Source organism: Anguilla anguilla, chromosome 4 (genome assembly GCF_013347855.1).
Source record: "Anguilla anguilla isolate fAngAng1 chromosome 4, fAngAng1.pri, whole genome shotgun sequence".
Lineage (NCBI taxonomy): Eukaryota > Metazoa > Chordata > Actinopteri > Anguilliformes > Anguillidae > Anguilla > Anguilla anguilla.
The window spans coordinates 42,679,554-42,702,186 of NC_049204.1; positions in this window are offsets into that span (position 1 = coordinate 42,679,554).

The following is a 22,633-nucleotide window of genomic DNA, read 5'->3' on the forward strand; positions in this document are numbered from 1 at the left end:
TTTTTGGACCGCTACTCCTCCCAGAGTTTTCGCACCACATACATGTGCAATATGTCAAATCGAGCGGCCTGATCGGGAATGGTGTGCTATTACTTTGTGGAAAGTTTGGGTGGACGGTTTTTGAAATATTTGAATTTTTGTGGGCAATTTTTCCCATAGAGAATGAATGGCGGAATGTTCACCTTTGTGATGTCACAATGCTCTGTCTTCTCACCCTTGTGATGTCACAATGGTCTGTCTTCTAGCAGCAGTGCTCTGGTCTCTCTCTAGATTTGAACATTCTGCCATTCATCTCTATGGGGAAAAATTGCCCACAAATTGTGCAATGCCTCATTGGACATGGTCGAGAGTCCTATGTCCATTGGTGTAGATCAGCCTCGCCCCTCTTCCTGATTGGCCGATGTTTGATATTTCATAACTTTTGAACCGTTTGTCATAGAGAACTCTGGGTCGCATCATTGGACTCAGTAAAGACCTAGCAACGGCCTAGAACTCCATAGAAACCCCCTACCAACCCCATAGCAACTACCTAGAACTGCATAGCAACGGCCTAGAACTCCATAGTAACCACCTACAAACACATTAGCAACCACCTGGAACACCGTAGCAAATGCCTGGCAACACCCTAGCAGCCGGCTATAACGCCATAGCAACCACATAGCAACACCATAGCAACCACCTGGAACACCATAGCAACCACCTAGCAACACCCTAGCAACCACCTAGAATACCCTAGCAACCACCTAGCAACACCCTAGCAACCACCTAGAATACCCTAGCAACCACCTAGCAACACCCTAGCAACCACCTGGAACACCATAACTGCCTAGCAACACCCTAGCAACCGCCTAGAACTCCATAGCAACCACCTACCAACCACTTAGCATACCCTAGCAACCACCTAGCAATGCCCTAGCAACCACCTGGAGCTATATAGCAACCACCTGAAACTCCATAGCAACCACCTAGCACCACCCTAGCGACCGCCTAGAATTCCATGAAACCACTTAGAACTCCATAGAACCACCTAGCAACACCCTAGCAACTGCCTCAGACATCATAGCAACTACCTACCACTGTTCACTCCGTTCAGCACAAAGTCGACTTTGCGTTGGCGGCAACCACACTTCACAATTTCTGCAGGAATTGTCTAGTTAGTGTGGTTGCCTAAGGGCAACTACACTATTATTATTGCACATATTATTATTATTATTTATTATTTATTCCACGCATTTTTTGGACCGCTACTCCTCCCACAGTTTTAGCGCTACATACACGTACAATAAATCAAATCGAGCGGCTTGATCGGGAATGGTGTGCTATTACTTTTTGGAAAGATTGAGTGGACGGTTTTGGAAATATTTGAATTTTTGTGGGCAATTTTTCCCATAGAGAATGAATGGCGGAATGTTCACCTTTGTGATGTCACAATGCTCTGTCTTCTCACCCTTGTGATGTCACAATGGTCTGTCTTCTAGCAGCAGTACTCTGGTATCTCTCTAGATTTGAACATTCTGCCATTCATCTCTATAGGGAAAAAATTCCCGCAAACTGTGCAATGCCTCATTGGCCATGGTAGAGAGTCCCTTGTCCATTGGTGTAGATCAGCCTCGCCCCCCTTCCTGATTGGCCGATGTTTGATATTCCATAACTTTTGAACCGTTTGTCATAGAGAACTATGGGTGGCGACATTGGACTCAGTAAAGACCTAGCAACTGCCTAGAACTCCATAGCAACCCCTAGCAACATCCTAGCAACCGGCTCTAACTCCATAGCAACAACCTAGCAACACCCTAGCAACCGGCTATTACTCCATAGCAACCACCTAGCAACACCATAGCAACCACCTAGAACTCCATAGCAACCACCTAGCAACACCCTAGCAACCACCTGGAACACCATAGCAACCACCTAGCAACACCCTAGCAACGACCTGGAACACCATAGCAACCAGCTAGCAACACCTTAGCAACCACCTGGAACACCATAGCAACCACCTAGCAACACCATAGCAACCGCCTAGAACTCCATAGCAACAACCTAGCAACACCCTAGCAACCGGTATTACTCCATAGCAACCACCTAGCAACACCATAGCAACCACCTAGAACTCCATAGCAACCACCTAGCAACACCCTAGCAACCACCTGGAACACCATAGCTACCACCTAGCAACACCCTAGCAACAATCTGGAACACCATAACAACTGCCTAGCAACACCCTAGCAACCACATGGAACACCAAAGCAACGACCTAGCAACACCCTAGCAACCACCTAGAACTCCATAGCAACCACCTAGCAACACCCTAGCAACCGCCTAGAACTCCATAGCAACCACCTAGCAATACCCTAGCAACCATCTAGAACTCCTTAGCAACCACCTAGCAACACCCTAGCAACGGCCTAGAACTCCATAGCAACGACCTAGCAACACCATAGCAACCGCCTAGAACTCCATAGCAACCACCTAGCAACACCCTAGCAACCACCTAGCAACACCCTAGCAACCGCCTAGAACTCCATAGCAACCACCGAGCAACACCCTAGCAACCACCTAGAACTCCATAGCAACCACCTAGCAACACCCTAGCAACGGCCTAGAACTCCCTAGCAACCACCTAGCAACACCATAGCAACCGCCTAGAACTCCATAGCAACCACCTGGAACACCATAGCAACCAACTAGCAACACCATAGCAACCACTTGGAACACCATAACAACTGCCTAGCAACACCCTAGCAACCACTTGGAACACAATAGCAACCACCTAGCAACACCCTAGCAACCACCTAGAACTCCATAGCAACCACCTAGCAACACCATAGCAACCGCCTAGAACTCCATAGCAACCACCTAGCAACACCCTAGCAACCACCTAGCAACACCATAGCAACCGCCTAGAACTCCATAGCAACCACCTAGCAACACCCTAGCAACCACCTGGAACACCATAGCAACCACCTAGCAACACCTTAGCAACCACTTGGAACACCATAACAACTGCCTAGCAACACCCTAGCAACCGCTTGGAACACCATAACAACTGCCTAGCAACACCCTAGCAACCGCCTATAACTTCATAGCAACCACCTAGAATACCCTAGCAACCCCCAAGCAACCACCTGGAACTCCATAGCAACCACCCAACAACACACTAGCAACCACCTGGAACACCATAGCAAATGCCTAGCAACACCCTAGCAACCAGCTATAACTCCAAAGCAACCACCTAGCAACACCAGAGCAACCACCTAGAACTCCATAGCAACCACCTAGCAACACCCTAGCAACCACCTGGAACACCATAGCAACCACCTAGCAACACCCTAGCAACCACCTGTAACACCATAACAACTGCCTAGCAACACTATAGCAACAACCTAGCAACATGCTAGCAACCACCTAGCAACACCCTAGCAACCGCCTATAACTCCATAGCAACCACCTAGCAACATCCTAGCAGCCACCTAGAATACCCTAGCAACACCCTAGCAACCGGCTATAACTCCATAGCAACCACCTAGCAACACCCTAGCAACCACCTGGAACACCATAACAACTGCCTAGCAACACCCTAGCAACCGCCTAGAACTCCATAGCAACCACCTACCAACCACTTAGCATACCCTAGCAACCACCTAGCAATGCCCTAGCAACCACCTGGAGCTCAACAGCAACCACCTGAAACTCCATAGCAACCACCTAGCACCACCCTAGCGACTGCCTAGAATTCCATGAAACCACTTAGAACTCCATAGAACCACCTAGCAACACCCTAGCAACTGCCTCAGACATCATAGCAACTACTTACCACTGTTCACTCCGTTCAGCACAAAGTCGACTTTGCGTTGGCGGCAACCACACTTCACAATTTCTGCAGGAATTGTCTAGTTAGTGTGGTTGCCTTAGGGCAACTACACTATTATTATCGCACATATTATTATTATTATTCATATATTTTATTCTTTCCACCCATTTTTTGGACCGCTACTCCTCCCAGAGTTTTCACACCACATACACGTGCCATATGTCAAAATGACCGGCTTCTTTGGGAATCGTGTGCTATTACTTTGTGGAAAGTTTCGCTGCACGGTTTTTGAGAAATATTAATTTTTATGCCCAATTTTTCCCCATAGAGATGAATGGAGAAGGTGACGTCATTCATATGCGAACGGTGAAGTTACAGCATTGGTCGGCTTTGCACACGTGATGCGGTCAGCTCTACGGTCTCAGCAGGCAGGATAGGAAATAGCTGATTGCGGAAGTGAAAGAACGATATTCAAAATGAAAAATTACAAATGAAAACGCTGTCAGCTAGGTATATCAACAAACATATGGCTTAGGCATAACCAGAAGTCCTCAATAATAATAGTATTTCACGAGACATTACGCTAATTCGTTGACGACGTTTCGTCACATGCAGCGTCTTAGAATGCTAGTGCTAACACACAGTGAATGGCTTTTATGCGATAATGAGAGCACTTTCGGTTGACCTAAAAAAAACGATATTAAAAAACCAACAATATACGTGCTGTTATACCTGGTTAGAAAGCTTATGCTCTCAGCTACTGAATAAACGAATTTTCAAACAAGCCAGACTTTCCGTCTTTGCATGCTAGTGCTAACAAAGAGCGAATACGTTCTATGACATGATGACATAGCTTTCGGTTGACCTAAAAAAACGATATTAAAAAAACAAAAATAGACGTGCTGTTATACCTGGTTAGAAAGCTTATGCTCTCAGCTACTGAATAAACGAATTTTCAAACAAGCCAGACTTTGCGTATTTGCATACTAGTGCTAACAAAGAGCGAATACGTTCTATGACATGATGACATAGCTTTCGGTTGACCTAAAAAAACGATATTAAAAAAACAAAAATAGACGTGCTGTTATACCTGGTTAGAAAGCTTATGCTCTCAGCTACTGAATAAACGAATTTTCGAACAAGCCAGACTTTACTGAAAAGTGCAACAACGCCGTCAACAAAACGTGTGCAGCAGCTTCAGGTCCGGTCTTACTCCAGAAAAAGACGTCAGCTTGTAATACCACACATACTGCATTGAGTGCTCTGTAAGTTTGTAGTACAAACTGCCTTTATCTACACATCGTCGATCTAATAGGTGAGAGAATAAGCTTTCTAACAATGTATAATATGTCAATTTTGACTTTTGTAATACCGTTTTATGTTCCATCGAGTTGGAAACTTTGGTCTCTTTATAACTGCATTACGCATTCAGCTAGTGAAAGCAACGCTTTCTCACCCCAACGCATTTGCTACAGTACACAACTCCGCTCGCTTGTTCATGCACCCCTCGTTATAACAGAAGTTACTAGTACTGGCTACCAGCCGATGCTTATTCACAGAAGCCGTATGCAACTATTTTAACACATTTCTCGCCTCATTTTCTTTCTTAGAAATTTGGGTCGGCTAACACGTAATAGGCTTACCTCTGTCTATGAGTTGGTATCTAAGGTAACAGATTAAACTCTGAATTGCAGCCCAGTTAAATGTTTTTATTTGAATGGTACAAATGAGCTGAACTTAACTTAACACCATCAATCAATCAAATTAATCTCCCTAGCCCTGTCTTGATTTTTAAAATGGTGCGGTGGCGCAGTGTACATATAGGGTTTTTCTAGACCCTCTTAACTGGCCAGCTAGCTTTGTGATTCGCCGTCACTCGTCACAGCATACTGTGCGTAAAACACTGATCTCAAGTATTGATGAAGGGTTCATTTAGCTCTGAATATGCGTGTTGCATATCAACTCGTTGCCGTGATGTTATAGCATGTATACCACACTCTGTCTCTGCTTATACTACAGAAACTGTTCGCTCCGTTCAGCACAAAGTCCACTTTGCGTTGGCGGCAACCACACTTCACAATTTCTGCAGGAATTGTCTAGTTATTATTATTCTATCTTTCCACCCATTTTTTGGACCGCTACTCCTCCCAGAGTTTTCACACCACATACACGTGCCATATGTCAAAATGACCGGCTTCTTTGGGAATCGTGTGCTATTACTTTGTGGAAAGTTTCGCTGCACGGTTTTTGAGAAATATTAATTTTTATGCCCAATTTTTCCCCATAGAGATGAATGGAGAAGGTGACGTCATTCATATGCGAACGGTGAAGTTACAGCATTGGTCGGCTTTGCACACGTGATGCGGTCAGCTCTACGGTCTCAGCAGGCAGGATAGGAAATAGCTGATTGCGGAAGTGAAAGAACGATATTCCAAATGCAAAATTACAAATGAAAACGCTGTCAGCTAGGTATATCAACAAACATATGGCTTAGGCATACCCAGAAGTCCTCAATAATAATAGTATTTCACGAGACATTACGCTAATTCGTTGACGACGTTTCGTCACATGCAGCGTCTTAGAATGCTAGTGCTAACAAACAGTGAACGGCTTTAATGCGAAAATGAGAGCACTTTCGGTTGACCTAAAAAAACGATATAAAAAAACCAACAATATACGTGCTGTTATACCTGGTTAGAAAGCTTATGCTCTCAGCTACTGAATAAACGAATTTTCAAACAAGCCAGACTTTGCGTATTTGCATGCTAGTGCTAACAAAGAGCGAATACGTTCTATGACATGATGACATAGCTTTCGGTTGACCTAAAAAAAACGATATTAAAAAAACAAAAATAGACGTGCTGTTATACCTGGTTAGAAAGCTTATGCTCTCAGCTACTGAATGAACGAATTTTCAAACAAGCCAGACTTTCCGTCTTTGCATGCTAGTGCTAACAAAGAGCGAATACGTTCTATGACATGATGACATAGCTTTCGGTTGACCTAAAAAAACGATATTAAAAAAACAAAAATAGACGTGCTGTTATACCTGGTTAGAAAGCTTATGCTCTCAGCTACTGAATAAACGAATTTTCAAACAAGCCAGACTTTGCGTATTTGCATGCTAGTGCTAACAAAGCGAATACGTTCTATGACATGATGACATAGCTTTCGGTTGACCTAAAAAAACGATATTAAAAAAACAAAAATAGACGTGCTGTTATACCTGGTTAGAAAGTTTATGCTCTCAGCTACTGAATAAACGAATTCTCAAACAAGCCAGACTGTACTGAAAACTGGAACAACGCCGTCAACAGCACATGTGCAGCAGCTTCAGGTCCGGTCTAACTCCAGAAATTTGGGTCAGCTAACACGTAGTAGGCTATCCTGTGTCTATGAGTTCGTATCTAAGGTGACAGATTAAACTCTGAATTGCAGCACAGTTAAATGTTTTTATTTGAATGGTAAAAATGAGCTGAACTTAACGTAAAACCATAAATCAATCACATTAATCTCCCTAGCCCTGTCTTGCTTTTTAAAATGGAGCGGTTGTGCAGTGCAGATATAACGTTTTTCCAAGACCCTCTGAAGTGGCCAGCTAGCTTTATGATTCGCCGTCACTCGTCACAGCATACCGTGAGTAAATCGCTGATCTCAAGTATTGATGAAGGGTTAATTTAGCTCTGAATACGTGTGTTGCAAATGAACTCGTTGCCGTGATGTTATATCATGTATACCATACTATGTCTCTGCTCATGCTACAGAAACTGTTCGCTCCGTTCAGCACAAAGTTGACTTTGCGTTGGCGGCAACCACACATCACAATTTCTGCAGGAATTGTCTAGTTAGTGTGGTTGCCTTAGGGCAACTACACTATTATTATTGCACATATTATTTATTTATTATTATTATTATTCCACCCATTTTTTGGACCGCTACTCCTCCCAGAGTTTTCGCACCACATACACGTGCAATATGTCAAATCGAGCGGCCTGATCGGGAATGGTGTGCTATTACTTTTGGAAAGTTTGGGTGGACGGTTTTTGAAAAATTTGAATTTTTGTGGGCAATTTTTCCCATAGAGAATGAATGGCGGAATGTTCACCTTTGTGATGTCACAATGCTCTGTCTTCTCACCCTTGTGATGTCACAATGGTCTGTCTTCTAGCAGCAGTACTCTGGTCTCTCTATAGATTTGAACATTCTGCCATTCATCTCTATAGGGAAAAAATGCCCACAAATTGTGCAATGCCTCATTGGCCATGGTAGAGAGTCCCTTGTCCATTCGTGTAGATCAGCCTCGCCCCCCTTCCTGATTGGCCGATTTTTGATATTCCATAACTTTTGAACCGTTTGTCATAAAGAACTATGTGTCGCGACATTGGACTCAGTAAAGACCTAGCAACCGCCTAGAACTCCATAGCAACCCCCTAGCAACACCCTAGCAACCACCTAGCAACACCATAGCAACGGTCTAGAACTCCATAGCAACCACCTAGCAACACACTAGCAAACACCTGGAACACCATAGCAAATGCCTGACAACACCCTAGCAACCGGCTATAACGCCATAGCAACCACCTAGAACACCATAGCAACCACCTAGCAACACCCTAGCAACCACCTGGAACACCATAGCAACCACCTAGCAACACCCTAGCAACAATCTGGAACACCATAACAACTGCCTAGCAACACCCTAGCAACCACATGGAACACCATAGCAACGACCTGGCAACACCCTAGCAACCGGCTATAACGCCATAGCAACCACCTAGCAACACGCTAGCAACCACCTGGATCACCATAGACACCACCTAGCAACACCATAGCAACAATCTGGAACACCATAACAACTGCCTAGCAACACCCTAGCAACCACATGGAACACCATAGCAACGACCTAGCAACACCCTTGCAACCACCTGGAACACCATAACAACTGCCTAGCAACACCCTAGCAACCGCCTAAAACTCCATAGCAACCACCTAGCAACATCCTAGCAACCACTTAGAATACCCTAGCAAACACCTAGCAACACCCTAGCAACCACCTGAACACCATAGCAACCACCTAGCAACACCCTAGCAACAATCTGGAACACCATAACAACTGCCTAGCAACACCCTAGCAACCACATGGAACACCATAGCAACGACCTAGCAACACCCTAGTAACCACCTAAAACTCCATAGTAACCACCTAGCAACACCCTAGCAAGCACGTAGAACTCCATAGCAACCACCTAGCAAAACCATAGCAACCACCTAGAACTCCATAGCAACCACCTAGCAACACCCTAGCAACCACATGGAACACCATAGCAATGACCTGGCAACACCCTAGCAACCGGCTATAACGCCATAGCAACCACCTAGCAACACCCTAGCAACCACCTAGCAACACCATAGCAACAATCTGGAACACCATAACAACTGCCTAGCAACACCCTAGCAACCACATGGAACACCATAGCAACGACCTAGCAACACCCTAGCAACCGCCTAAAACTCCATAGCAACCACCTAGCAACATCCTAGCAACCACTTAGAATACCCTAGCAAACACCTAGCAACACCCTAGCAACCACCTGGAACACCATAGCAACCACCTAGCAACACCCTAGCAACAATCTGGAACACCATAACAACTGCCTAGCAACACCCTAGCAACCACATGGAACACCATAGCAACGCCCTAGCAACACCCTAGCAACCACCTAAAACTCCATAGCAACCACCTAGCAACACCCTAGCAACCACCTAGAACTCCATAGCAACCACCTAGCAAAACCATAGCAACCGCCTAGAACTCCATAGCAACCACCTAGCAACACCCTAGCAACCACTTAGATCTCCATAGCAACCCGCTAGCAACACCCTAGCAACAACCTAGAACTCCATAGCAACCACCTTACAACACACTAGCAACCACCTGGAACACCATAGCAAATACTGGCAACACCCTAGCAACCACCTAGCAACACCATAGCAACCACCTGGAACACCATAGCAACCACCTAGCAACACCCTAGCAACCACCTGGAACACCATAACAACTGCCTAGCAACACCCTAGCAACCACCTATAACTCCATAGCAACCACCTAGCAACATCCTAGCAAACACCTAGAATACCCTAGCAACACCCTAGCAACTGCCTATAACTCCATAGCAACCACCTAGCAACATCCTAGCAACCACTTAGAATACCAAAGCAACCACCTAGAAACACCCTAGCAACCACCCTGAACACCATAACAACTGCCTAGCAACACCCTAGCAACTGCCTAGAACTCCATAGCAACCACCTTGCAACACCCTAGCAACAACCTGGAACACCATAGCAACCACCTAGCAACACCCTAGCAACCACCTGGAACACCATAACAACTGCCTAGCAACACCATAGCAACCACCTAGCAACATCCTAGCAACCACCTAGAACTCCATAGCAACCACGTAGCAACACCCTAGCAACCACCTGGAACACCATAACAACTGCCTAGCAACACCATAGCAACCACTTAGAATACCCTAGCAACCTCCTAGCAACACCCTAGCAACCACCTAGAACTCCATAGCAACCACCTAACAACACCATAGTAACCACCTAGAACTCCATAGCAATCACCTAGCAACATCCTAGCAACCAATTAGAATGCCCTAGCAACCCCCTAGCAACACCCTAGCAACCGGCTATAACTCCATAGCAACCACCTAGCAACACCATCGTAACCACCTAAAACTCCTTAGCATCCACCAAGCAACACCCTAGCAACCACCTAGAATACCCTAGAAACCACCAGGAATACCATAACAACTGCCTAGCAACACCCTTGCATCCACCCGAAACTTCATAGCAACCACCTAGCAACACCCTAGCAACTGCCTCAATCTTCATAGCAACTACCTACCACTGTTCACTCTGTTCAGCTGAAAGTCAACTTTGCATGGGCGGCAACCACACTTCACAATTTCTGCAGGAATTGTCTAGTTATTATTATTTCTTTCCACCCATTTTTTGGACCGCTACTCCTCCCAGAGTTTTCGCACCACATACACGTGCAATATGTCAAATCGAGCGGCTTGATCGGGAATGGTGTGCTATTACTTTGTGGAAAGATTGGTTGCACGGTTTTTGAAAAATTTGAATTTTTGTGGGCAATTTTTCCCATAGAGAATGAATGGCGGAATGTTCACCTTTGTGATGTCACAATGCTCTGTCTTCTCACCCTTGTGATGTCACAATGCCCTGTGTTCTGGCAGCAGTACTCTGGTCTCTCTCTAGATTTGAACATTCTGCCATTCATCTCTATAGGGAAAAAATTCCCGCAAATTGTGCAATGCCTCATTGGCCATGGTAGAGAGTCCCTTGTCCATTGGTGTAGATCAGCCTCGCCCCCCTTCCTGATTGGCCGATGTTTGATATTTCATAACTTTTGAACCGTTTGTCATAGAGAACTATGGGTGGCGACATTGGACTCAGTAAAGACCTAGCAACCGCCTAGAACTCCATAGCAACCTCTAGCAACATCCTAGCAACCGACTCTAACTCCATAGCAACCACCTAGCAACACCCTAGCAACCACCTGGAACACCATAGCAACCACCTAGCAACACCCTAGCAACGACCTGGAACACCATAGCAACCAGCTAGCAACACCTTAGCAACCACCTGGAACACCATAGCAACCACCTAGCAACACCATAGCAACCGCCTAGAACTCCATAGCAACCACCTAGCAACACCCTAGCAACCACCTAGAACTCCATAGCAACAACCTAACAACACACTAGCAACCACCTGGAACACCATAGCAAATGCCTGGCTACACCCTAGCAACCACCTAGAACTCCATAGCAACCACCTAGCAACACCATAGCAACCACCTAGCAACCACCTGGAACACCATAACAACAGCCTAGCAACACCCTAGCAACCGCTTAAAACTCCATAGCAACCACCTAGCAACATCCTAGCAACCACTTAGAATACCCTAGCAACCCCCAAGCAACACCCTAGCAACCACCTAGAACTCCATAGCAACCACCTAACAACACACTAGCAACCACCTGGAACACCATTGCAAATGCCTGGCTACACCCTAGCAACCACCTAGAACTCCATAGCAACCACCTAGCAACACCATAGCAACCACCTAGCAACACCCTAGCAACCACCTGGAACACCATAACTGCCTAGCAACACCCTAGCAACTGCCTATAACTCCATAGCAACCACCTAGCAACATCCTAGCAACCACCTAGAATACCCTAGCAACACCCTAGCAACCGCCTATAACTCCATAGCAACCACCTAGCAACATCCTAGCAACCACTTAGAATACCCTAGCAACCCCCTAGCAACCACCTAGAACTCCATAGCAACCACCTAGCAACACCATAGCAACCGCCTAGAACTCCATAGCAACCACCTAGCAACATCCTAGTAACCACTTAGAATACCCTAGCAACCACCTAGCAATGCCCTAGCAACCACCTGGAGCTCAATAGCAACCACCTGAAACTCCATAGCAACCACCTAGCACCACCCTAGCGACCGCCTAGAATTCCATGAAACCACCTAGAACTCCATAGAACCACCTAGCAACACCCTAGCAACTGCCTCAAACATCATAGCAACTACCTACCACTGTTCACTCTGTTCAACAGAAAGTCGACTTTGCATTGGCGGCAACCACACTTCACAATTTCTGCAGGAATTGTCTAGTTATTATTATTATTCCACCCATTTTTTGGACCGCTACTCCTCCCAGAGTTTTCACACCACATACACGTGCCATATGTCAAAATGACCGGCTTCTTTGGGAATCGTGTGCTATTACTTTGTGGAAAGTTTCGCTGCACGGTTTTTGAGAAATATTAATTTTTATGCCCAATTTTTCCCCATAGAGATGAATGGAGAAGGTGACGTCATTCATATGCGAACGGTGATTGTTACAGCATTGGTCGGCTTTGCACACGTGATGCGGTCAGCTCTACGGTCTCAGCAGCCAGGATAGGAAATAGCTGATTGCGGAAGTGAAAGAACGATATTCCAAATGAAAAATTACAAATGAAAACGCTGTCAGCTAGGTATATCAACAAACATATGGCTTAGGCATACCCAGAAGTCCTCAATAATAATAGTATTTCACGAGATATTACGCAAATTCGTTGACGACGTTTCGTCACATGCAGCGTCTTAGAATGCTAGTGCTAACAAACAGTCATGGCTTTAATGCGATAATGAGAGCACTTTCGGTTGACCTAAAAAAACGATATTAAAAAACCAAAAACAGACGTGCTGTTATACCTGGTTAGAAAGCTTATGCTCTCAGCTACTGAATAAACGAATTTTCAAACAAGCCAGACTTTGCGTATTTGCATGCTAGTGCTAACAAAGAGCGAATACGTTCTATGACATGATGACATAGCTTTCGGTTGACCTAAAAAAACGATATTAAAAAAACAAAAATAGACGTGCTGTTATACCTGGTTAGAAAGCTTATGCTCTCAGCTACTGAATAAACGAATTCTCAAACAAGCCAGACTGTACTGAAAACTGGAACAACGCCGTCAACAGCACGTGTGCAGCAGCTTCAGGTCCGGTCTAACTCCAGAAATTTGGGTCGACTAACACGTAGTACGCTATCCTGTGTCTATGAGTTCGTATCTAAGGTAACAGATTAAACTCTGAATTGCAGCACAGTAAAATATTTTTATTTGAATGGTAAAAATGAGCTGAACTTAACGTAAAACCATAAATCAATCACATTAATCTCCCTAGCCCTGTCTTGCTTTTTAAAATGGAGCGGTTGTGCAGTGCAGAGATAACGTTTTTCCAAGACCCTCTGAAGTGGCCAGCTAGCTTTATGATTCGCCGTCACTCGTCACAGCATACCGTGAGTAAATCGCTGATCTCAAGTATTGATGAAGGGTTAATTTAGCTCTGAATATGTGTGTTGCAAATGAACTGGTTGCCGTGATGTTATAGCATGTATAGCATACTCTGTCTCTGCTTATACTACAGAAACTGTTCACTCCGTTGAGCACAAAGTTGACTGCGTTGGCGGCAACCACACTTCACAATTTCTGCAGGAATTGTCTAGTTAGTGTGGTTGCCTTAGGGCAACTACACTATTATTATTGCACATATTATTATTATTTTTTTTATTATTCTATCTTTCCACCCATTTTTTGGACCGCTACTCCTCCAAGAGTTTTCGCACCACATACACGTGCAATATGTCAAATCGAGCGGCTTGATCGGGAATGGTGTGCTATTACTTTGTGGAAAGATTGGTTGCACGGTTTTTGAAAAATTTGAATTTTTCTGGGCAATTTTTCCCATACAGAATGAATGGCGGAATGTTCACCTTTGTGATGTCACAATGCTCTGTCTTCTCACCCTTGTGATGTCACAATGCCCTGTCTTCTGGCAGCAGTACTCTGGTCTCTCTCTAGATTTGAACATTCGGCCATTCATCTCTATGGGGAAAAATTGCCCACAAATTGTGCAATGCCTCATTGGACATGGTAGAGAGTCTTTTGTCCATTGGTGGAGATCAGCCTCGCCCCATTCCTGATTGGCTGATGTTTGATATTTCATAACTTTTGAACCGTTTGTCATAGAGAACTATGGGTCGCGTCATTGGACTCAGTAAAGACCTAGCAACCGCCTAGAACTCCACAGCAACCCCCTAGAAACACCCTAGCAACCACCTAAAACACCCTAGCAACGGCCTAGAACTCCATAGCAACCACCTAACAACACACTAGCAACCACCTATAACTCCATAGCAACCGCCTAGCAACACCCTAGCAACCGCCTATAACTCCATAGCAACCACCTAGCAACACCCTAGCAACCGCCTAGAACTCCATAGCAACCACCTAGCAACACCCTAGCAACCACCTAGAATTCCATAGCAACCACCTAGCAACACCCTAGCAACGGCCTAGAACTCCATAGCAACCACCTAGCAACACCCTAGCAACCACCTAGAACTCCATAGCAACCACTTGGCAACACCATAGCAACCACTTAGAATACCCTAGCAACACCCTAGAAACACCCTAGCAACCACCTAGCAACACCCTAGCAACCGCCTAGAACTCCATAGCAACCGCCTAGCAACACCCTAGCAACACCCTAGCAACCACCTAGAACTCCATAGCAACCACCTAGCAACACACTAGCAACGGCCTAGATCTCCATAGCAACCACCTAGCAACACCTTAGCAACCACCTAGAACTCCATAGCAACCACCTAGCAACATCCTAGCAACCACTTCGAATACCCTAGCAACCCCCTAGCAACACCCTAGCAACCACCTAGAACTCCATAGCAACCACCTAGCAACACCCTAGCAACCGCCTAGAACTCCATAGCAACCACCTAGCAACACCATAGCAACCGCCTAGAACTCCATAGCAACCACCTAGCAACACCCTAGCAACCACCTAGAACTCCATAGCAACCACCTATCAACACCCTAGCAACGGCCTAGAACTCCATAGCAACCACCTAGCAACACCATAGCAACCACCTAGAACTCCATAGCAACCACCTAGCAACATCCTAGCAACCACTTCGAATACCCTAGCAACCCCCTAGCAACACCCTAGCAACCACCTAGAACTCCATAGCAACCACCTAGCAACACCCTAGCAACCACCTAGAACTCCATAGCAACCACCTAGCAACACCATAGCAACCACCTAGAACTCCATAGCAACCACCTAGCAACACCCTAGCAACCACCTAGAACTCCATAGCAACCACCTAGCAACACCCTAGCAACGGCCTAGAACTCAATAGCAACCACCTAGCAACGCCATAGCAACCGCCTAGAATTCCATAGCAACCACCTAGCAACACCATAGCAACTGCCTAGAACTCAATAGCAACCACCTAGCAACACCCTAGCAACCACCTGGAACACCATAGCATCCACCTAGCAACACCCTAGCAACCACTTGGAACACCATAACAACTGCCTAGCAACACCCTAGCAACCACCTATAACTCCATAGCAACCACCTAGAAACATCCTAGCAACCACTTAGAATACCCTAGCAACCCCCTAGCAATCACCTGGAACTCCATAGTAACCACCTAACAACACACTAGCAACCACCTGGAACACCATAGCAAATGCCTAGCAACACCCTAGCAACCAGCTATAACTCCATAGCAAATGCCTAGCAACACCCTAGCAACTGCCTATAACTCCATAGCAACCACCTAGCAACATCCTAGCAGCCACCTAGAATACCCTTGCAACACCCTAGCAACTGCCTATAACTCCATTGCAAATGCCTAGCAACACCCTAGCAACCGGCTATAACTCCATAGCAACCACCTAGCAACACCCTAGCAACCACCTGGAACACCATAACAACTGCCTAGCTACACCCTAGCAACCGCCTAGAACTCCATAGCAACCACCTAGCAACATCCTAGCAACCACTGAGCATACCCTAGCAACCACCTAGCAATGCCCTAGCAACCACCTGGAGCTCAATAGCAACCACCTGAAACTCCAGAGCAACCACCTAGCACCACCCTAGCGACCGCCTAGAATTCCATGAAACCACTTAGAACTCCATAGAACCACCTAGCAACACCCTAGCAACTGCCTCAGACATCATAGCAACTACCTATCACTGTTCACTCCGTTCAGCACAAAGTCGACTTTGCGTTGGCGGCAACCACACTTCACAATTTCTGCAGGAATTGTCTAGTTATTATTATTATTCTTTCCGCCTGTTTTTTGGACCGCTACTCCTCCCAGAGTTTTCGCACCACATACACGTGCAATATGTCAAATCGAGCGGCTTGATCGGGAATGGTGTGCTATTACTTTGTGGAAAGATTGGTTGCACGGTTTTTGAAAAATTTGAATTTTTGTGGGCAATTTTTCCCCATAGGGAATGAATGGCGGAATGTTCACCCTTGTGATGTCACAATGCTCTGTCTTCTCACCCTTGTGATGTCACAATGCCCTGTCTTCTAGCAGCAGTACTCTGGTCTCTCTCTAGATTTGAACATTCTGCCATTCATCTCTATGGGGAAAAATTGCCCACAAATTGTACAATGCCTCATTGGACATAATATCGAGTCCTTTGTCCATTGGTGTAGATCAGCCTTGCCCCCCTTCCTGATTGGCCGATGTTTGATATTTCATAACTTTTGAACCGTTTGTCATAGAGAACTATGGGTCGCGTCATTGGACTCAGTAAAGACCTAGCAACCGCCTAGAACTCAATAGCGAACCCCTAGCAACACCCTAGCAACCACCTAGAACACCCTAGCAACGGCCTAGAACTCCATAGCAACCACCTAACAACACACTAGCAAACACCTGGAACACCATAGCAAATGCCTGGCAACACCCTAGCAACCGGCTATAACGCCATAGAAACCACCTAGCAACACCATAGTAACCACCTAGAACACCATAGCAACCACTTAGCAACACCCTAGCAACCACCTGGAATACCATAGCAACCACCTAGCAACACCCTAGGAACAATCTGGAACACCATAACAACTGCCTAGCAACACCCTAGCAACCACATGGAACACCATAGCAACGAGCTAGCAACACCCTAGCAACCACCTGGAACACCATAACAACTGCCTAGCAACACCCGAGCAACCGCCTAAAACTCCATAGCAACCACCTAGCAACATCCTAGCAACCACTTTGAATACCCTAGCAACCGCCTAGCAACACCCTAGCAACCACCTGGAACACCATAGCAACCACCTAGCAACACCCTAGCAACAATCTGGAACACCATAACAACTGCCTAGCAACACCCTAGCAACCACATGGAACACCATAGCAACGACCTAGCAACACCCTAGCAACCACCTAGAACTCCATAGCAACCACCTAGCAACACCCTAGCAACCACCTAGAACTCCATAGCAACCACCTAGCAACATCCTAGCAACCACTTTGAATACCCTAGCAACCCCCTAGCAACACCCTAGCAACCACCTAGAACTCCATAGCAACCACCTAGCAACACCCTAGCAACCACCTAGAACTCCATAGCAACCACCTAGCAACACCATAGCAACCGCCTAGAACTCCATAGCAACCACCTAGCAACACCCTAGCAACCGCCTAGAACTCCATAGCAACCACCTAGCAACACCCTAGCAACGGCCTAGAACTCCATAGCAACCACCTAACAACACACTAGCAACCACCTATGACTCCATAGCAACTGCCTAGCAACACCCTAGCAACCGCCTAGAACTCCATAGCAACCACCTAGCAACACCCTAGCAACCACCTAGAACTCCATAGCAACCACCTAGCAACACCATAGCAACCACTTACAATACCCTAGCAACCCCCTAGAAACACCCTAGCAACCACCTATAACTCCATAGCAACCACCTAGCAACATCCTTGCAACCACCTAGAATACCCTAGCAACACCCTAGCAACCGCCTATAACTCCATAGCAACCACCTAGCAACACCCTAGCAACCACTTAGAATACCCTAGCAACCCCCTAGCAACCACCTAGAACTCCATAGCAACCACCTAGCAACACCCTAGCAACCGCCTAGAACTCCATAGCAACCACCTAGCAACACCATAGCAACCGCCTAGAACTCCATAGCAACCACCTAGCAACACCATAGCAACTGCCTAGAACTCCATAGCAACCACCTAGCAACATCCTAGCAACCACTTAGAATACCCTAGCAACCCCCTAGCAACACCCTAGCAACCACCTAGAACTCCATAGCAACCACCTAGCAACACCCTAGCAACTGCCTAGAACTCCATAGCAACCACCTAGCAACACCCTAGCAACCACCTAAAACTCCATAGCAACCACCTAGCAACACCCTAGCAACGGCCTAGAACTCCATAGCAACCACCTAGCAACACCATAGCAACCACCTAGAACTCCATAGCAACCACCTAGCAACACCCTAGCAACGGCCTAGAACTCCATAGCAACCACCTAACAACACCATAGCAACCGCCTAGAACTCCATAGCAACCACCTAGCAACACCCTAGCAACCACCTAGAACTCCATAGCAACCACCTAGCAACATCCTAGCAACCGCCTAGAACTCCATAGCAACCACCTAAAACTCCATAGCAACCACCTAGCAACACCCTAGCAACGGCCTAGAACTCCATAGCAACCACCTAGCAACACCATAGCAACCACCTAGAACTCCATAGCAACCACCTAGCAACACCCTAGCAACGGCCTAGAACTCCATAGCAACCACCTAACAACACCATAGCAACCGCCTAGAACTCCATAGCAACCACCTAGCAACACCCTAGCAACCACCTAGAACTCCATAGCAACCACCTAGCAACACCCTAGCAACCGCCTAGAACTCCATAGCAACCACCTAGCAACACCATAGCAACCGCCTAGAACTCCATAGCAACCACCTAGCAACACCATAGCAACTGCCTAGAACTCCATAGCAACCACCTAGCAACATCCTAGCAACCACTTAGAATACCCTAGCAACCCCCTAGCAACACCCTAGCAACCACCTAGAACTCCATAGCAACCACCTAGCAACACCCTAGCAACTGCCTAGAACTCCATAGCAACCACCTAGCAACACCCTAGCAACCACCTAAAACTCCATAGCAACCACCTAGCAACACCCTAGCAACGGCCTAGAACTCCATAGCAACCACCTAGCAACACCATAGCAACCACCTAGAACTCCATAGCAACCACCTAGCAACACCCTAGCAACGGCCTAGAACTCCATAGCAACCACCTAACAACACCATAGCAACCGCCTAGAACTCCATAGCAACCACCTAGCAACACCCTAGCAACCACCTAGAACTCCATAGCAACCACCTAGCAACATCCTAGCAACCACTTAGAATACCCTAGCAACCCCCTAGCAACCACCTAGAACTCCATAGCAACCACCTAGCAACACCCTAGCAACCGCCTAGAACTCCATAGCAACCACCTAGCAACACCATAGCAACCGCCTAGAACTCCATAGCAACCACCTAGCAACACCATAGCAACTGCCTAGAACTCCATAGCAACCACCTAGCAACATCCTAGCAACCACTTAGAATACCCTAGCAACCCCCTAGCAACACCCTAGCAACCACCTAGAACTCCATAGCAACCACCTAGCAACACCCTAGCAACCGCCTAGAACTCCATAGCAACCACCTAGCAACACCATAGCAACCGCCTAGAACTCCATAGCAACCACCTAGCAACACCCTAGCAACCACCTAGAACTCCATAGCAACCACCTAGCAACACCCTAGCAACGGCCTAGAACTCCATAGCAACCACCTAACAACACCATAGCAACCGCCTAGAACTCCATAGCAACCACCTAGCAACACCCTAGCAACCACCTAGCAACACCATAGCAACCGCCTAGAACTCCATAGCAACCACCTAGCAACACCCTAGCAATGGCCTAGAACTCCATAGCAACCACCTAGCAACACCATAGCAACCACCTAGAACTCCATAGCAACCACCTAGCAACATCCTAGCAACCACTTAGAATACCCTAGCAACCCCCTAGCAACCACCTAGAACTCCATAGCAACCACCTAGCAACACCCTAGAAACCGCCTAGAACTCCATAGCAACCACCTAGCAACACCATAGCAACCGCCTAGAACTCCATAGCAACCACCTAGCAACACCCATCAACCACCTAGAACTCCATAGCAACCACCTAGCAACACCCTAGCAACCACCTAGAATAGCCTAACAACTGCATATAATGCCATATCAACCACCTAGAACACCCTAGCAACCACTTAGAACAGTATAGTAACACCCTAGCAACACCACATCAACTACCTAGCAACACCCTAGCAACCACCGAGAACACCCTAGCAACTGCATACAACACCATAGCAACCACCTAGCAACACACTAGCTTTTAATTTTTCATCTGATTTCAGGTCAATAGCATGGTATCAGTTCAGGACACAATCCACTAACTGGCGGTAATCACAAATAAAAATGTTTATACTGAAAACATCATTGTCTGTAGACTTTATAACTACACAATTCCTGCAGAAATTGTGAAGTGTGGTTGCCGCCAATGCAAAGTCGACTGTGCTGAACAGAGTGAACAGTGTCTGTAGTATGAGCAGAGAAAGAGTATTGTGTATGTGCTATAACATCATGACAACGAGTTGATTTGCGACACTTTTAAAAGCAAATTATAAGCTTTTTGTAAACACCTAGGGAAGACCGCGAATGCAATCATATGCCACAACAGATTTAAGGTGGACCGAAATTTTCGAATCAGGAGCATTTAACATTTCATTACCAAATTACAGATCGTTTTCACATTAGTGTTATCATTATCCACTCACTTGACAAGAGCAACGGATTGCAATGTTTGAACCATAGACTGTAGAAAAATAGATTTGAACTGAATGCTAACTGAACTGAATGCATGCATTTTTTAGAATAAGCAATCGGACCCAGGACCAGGGAATAGAATGCCGTATCAAAAAACATTTGATTGATATAATAAACCTGTGGCGCACTCTTCCAATGGCTGCGACTGGCGTAACTAAACTAGCCTAGATAGTTATAGTTGTGCTTTTATCTTAACTTGGCTAGGTAGATAGCAAAAATTATAATTGGATATAAGTCACCGTCCTTACCTTAGCTATCTATCGATACTTGATATACTACTAAGCTAGCTAGCTTGTGAAAATCCAGTCTCCCAAAGAGAGCGTATCATGGGGGTAGCTATGGTAACGGGGCACGATGGTTCGGATAAATTTTTATAGTGGGAAATTTAGGCTTAGAAAAATACGTTTTAAAGTACATTGAAATGACTGAAGAATAAAGAAATTATGCACATTTGTTTTGTTGTTGCCTAAAGACAACTGGGAAGTGTCACGTTCAACCACCATGGTACTCCTTTAAATAAAATAATCACTTACATTTTTCCTGCAATGTAGTCCATTACACCGAAGTGGAATATAGGCTATAGTCCACACAAAAGTGCCTCCAGTTAAAAATAAACACCGCGCCAGTCAAAACAAAATTGTGTCCAGTTAAAAATGAACACCGCGGAATCACCTTGACCTCTCATCAAAGTGCCGCAGTGTACTAAAGCTCTGAGAGTTGAATAGCACGTCACCAATTCACTTGGTATTCCAACAGAGACGGTTAACCAGCGAAAGCCTACGATCAAAATCTTCATACATTCATCTATTTTGCTCACATTTTGTATCGTTCTTTGGCAGAAGGTTTGGTAAGACTTTCGTTTTCATACATACATTTAATCTTGTCTAGGTAAGACAGAGAAAAGACGGTAATGTTAGTTGGCCGACTCCCGGTGCTGCGTCAGCTAACACTAGCTAACCAGGTACATTAGCCCTACCTATTAGCTAGCTAGGTTAGCTAAGGTTCCGGCTAACGGCGAACAATTGGACTGAACATCTAATTCATTCGTATCGTAGTGATTATAGATTTGTCCGTTGGCAGAAGGTTTGCTAAGACTTTCGTTTTCAGACAAAAAAATGCTGTAGCGGTAGCTAGCTGGCGGTAGCTAAGTGCATATCAGCGTATATGACGAAGCGTGTTGATAAGCGTACCGATGGCTAGTCCTAGTCTACTTACACCACTATATCCCCGAGGTTTAGAAAATGTAAGCCTGTGTTTGGTTAATTTTATTATTATGCAAATTCCTTTAACTGAAGGTTTCTACGACGGCGATCGTGACCACAACACATAGCTATTTTTGTGGATAAAATTGCATTCCTTATTTTATTTTCTGTTA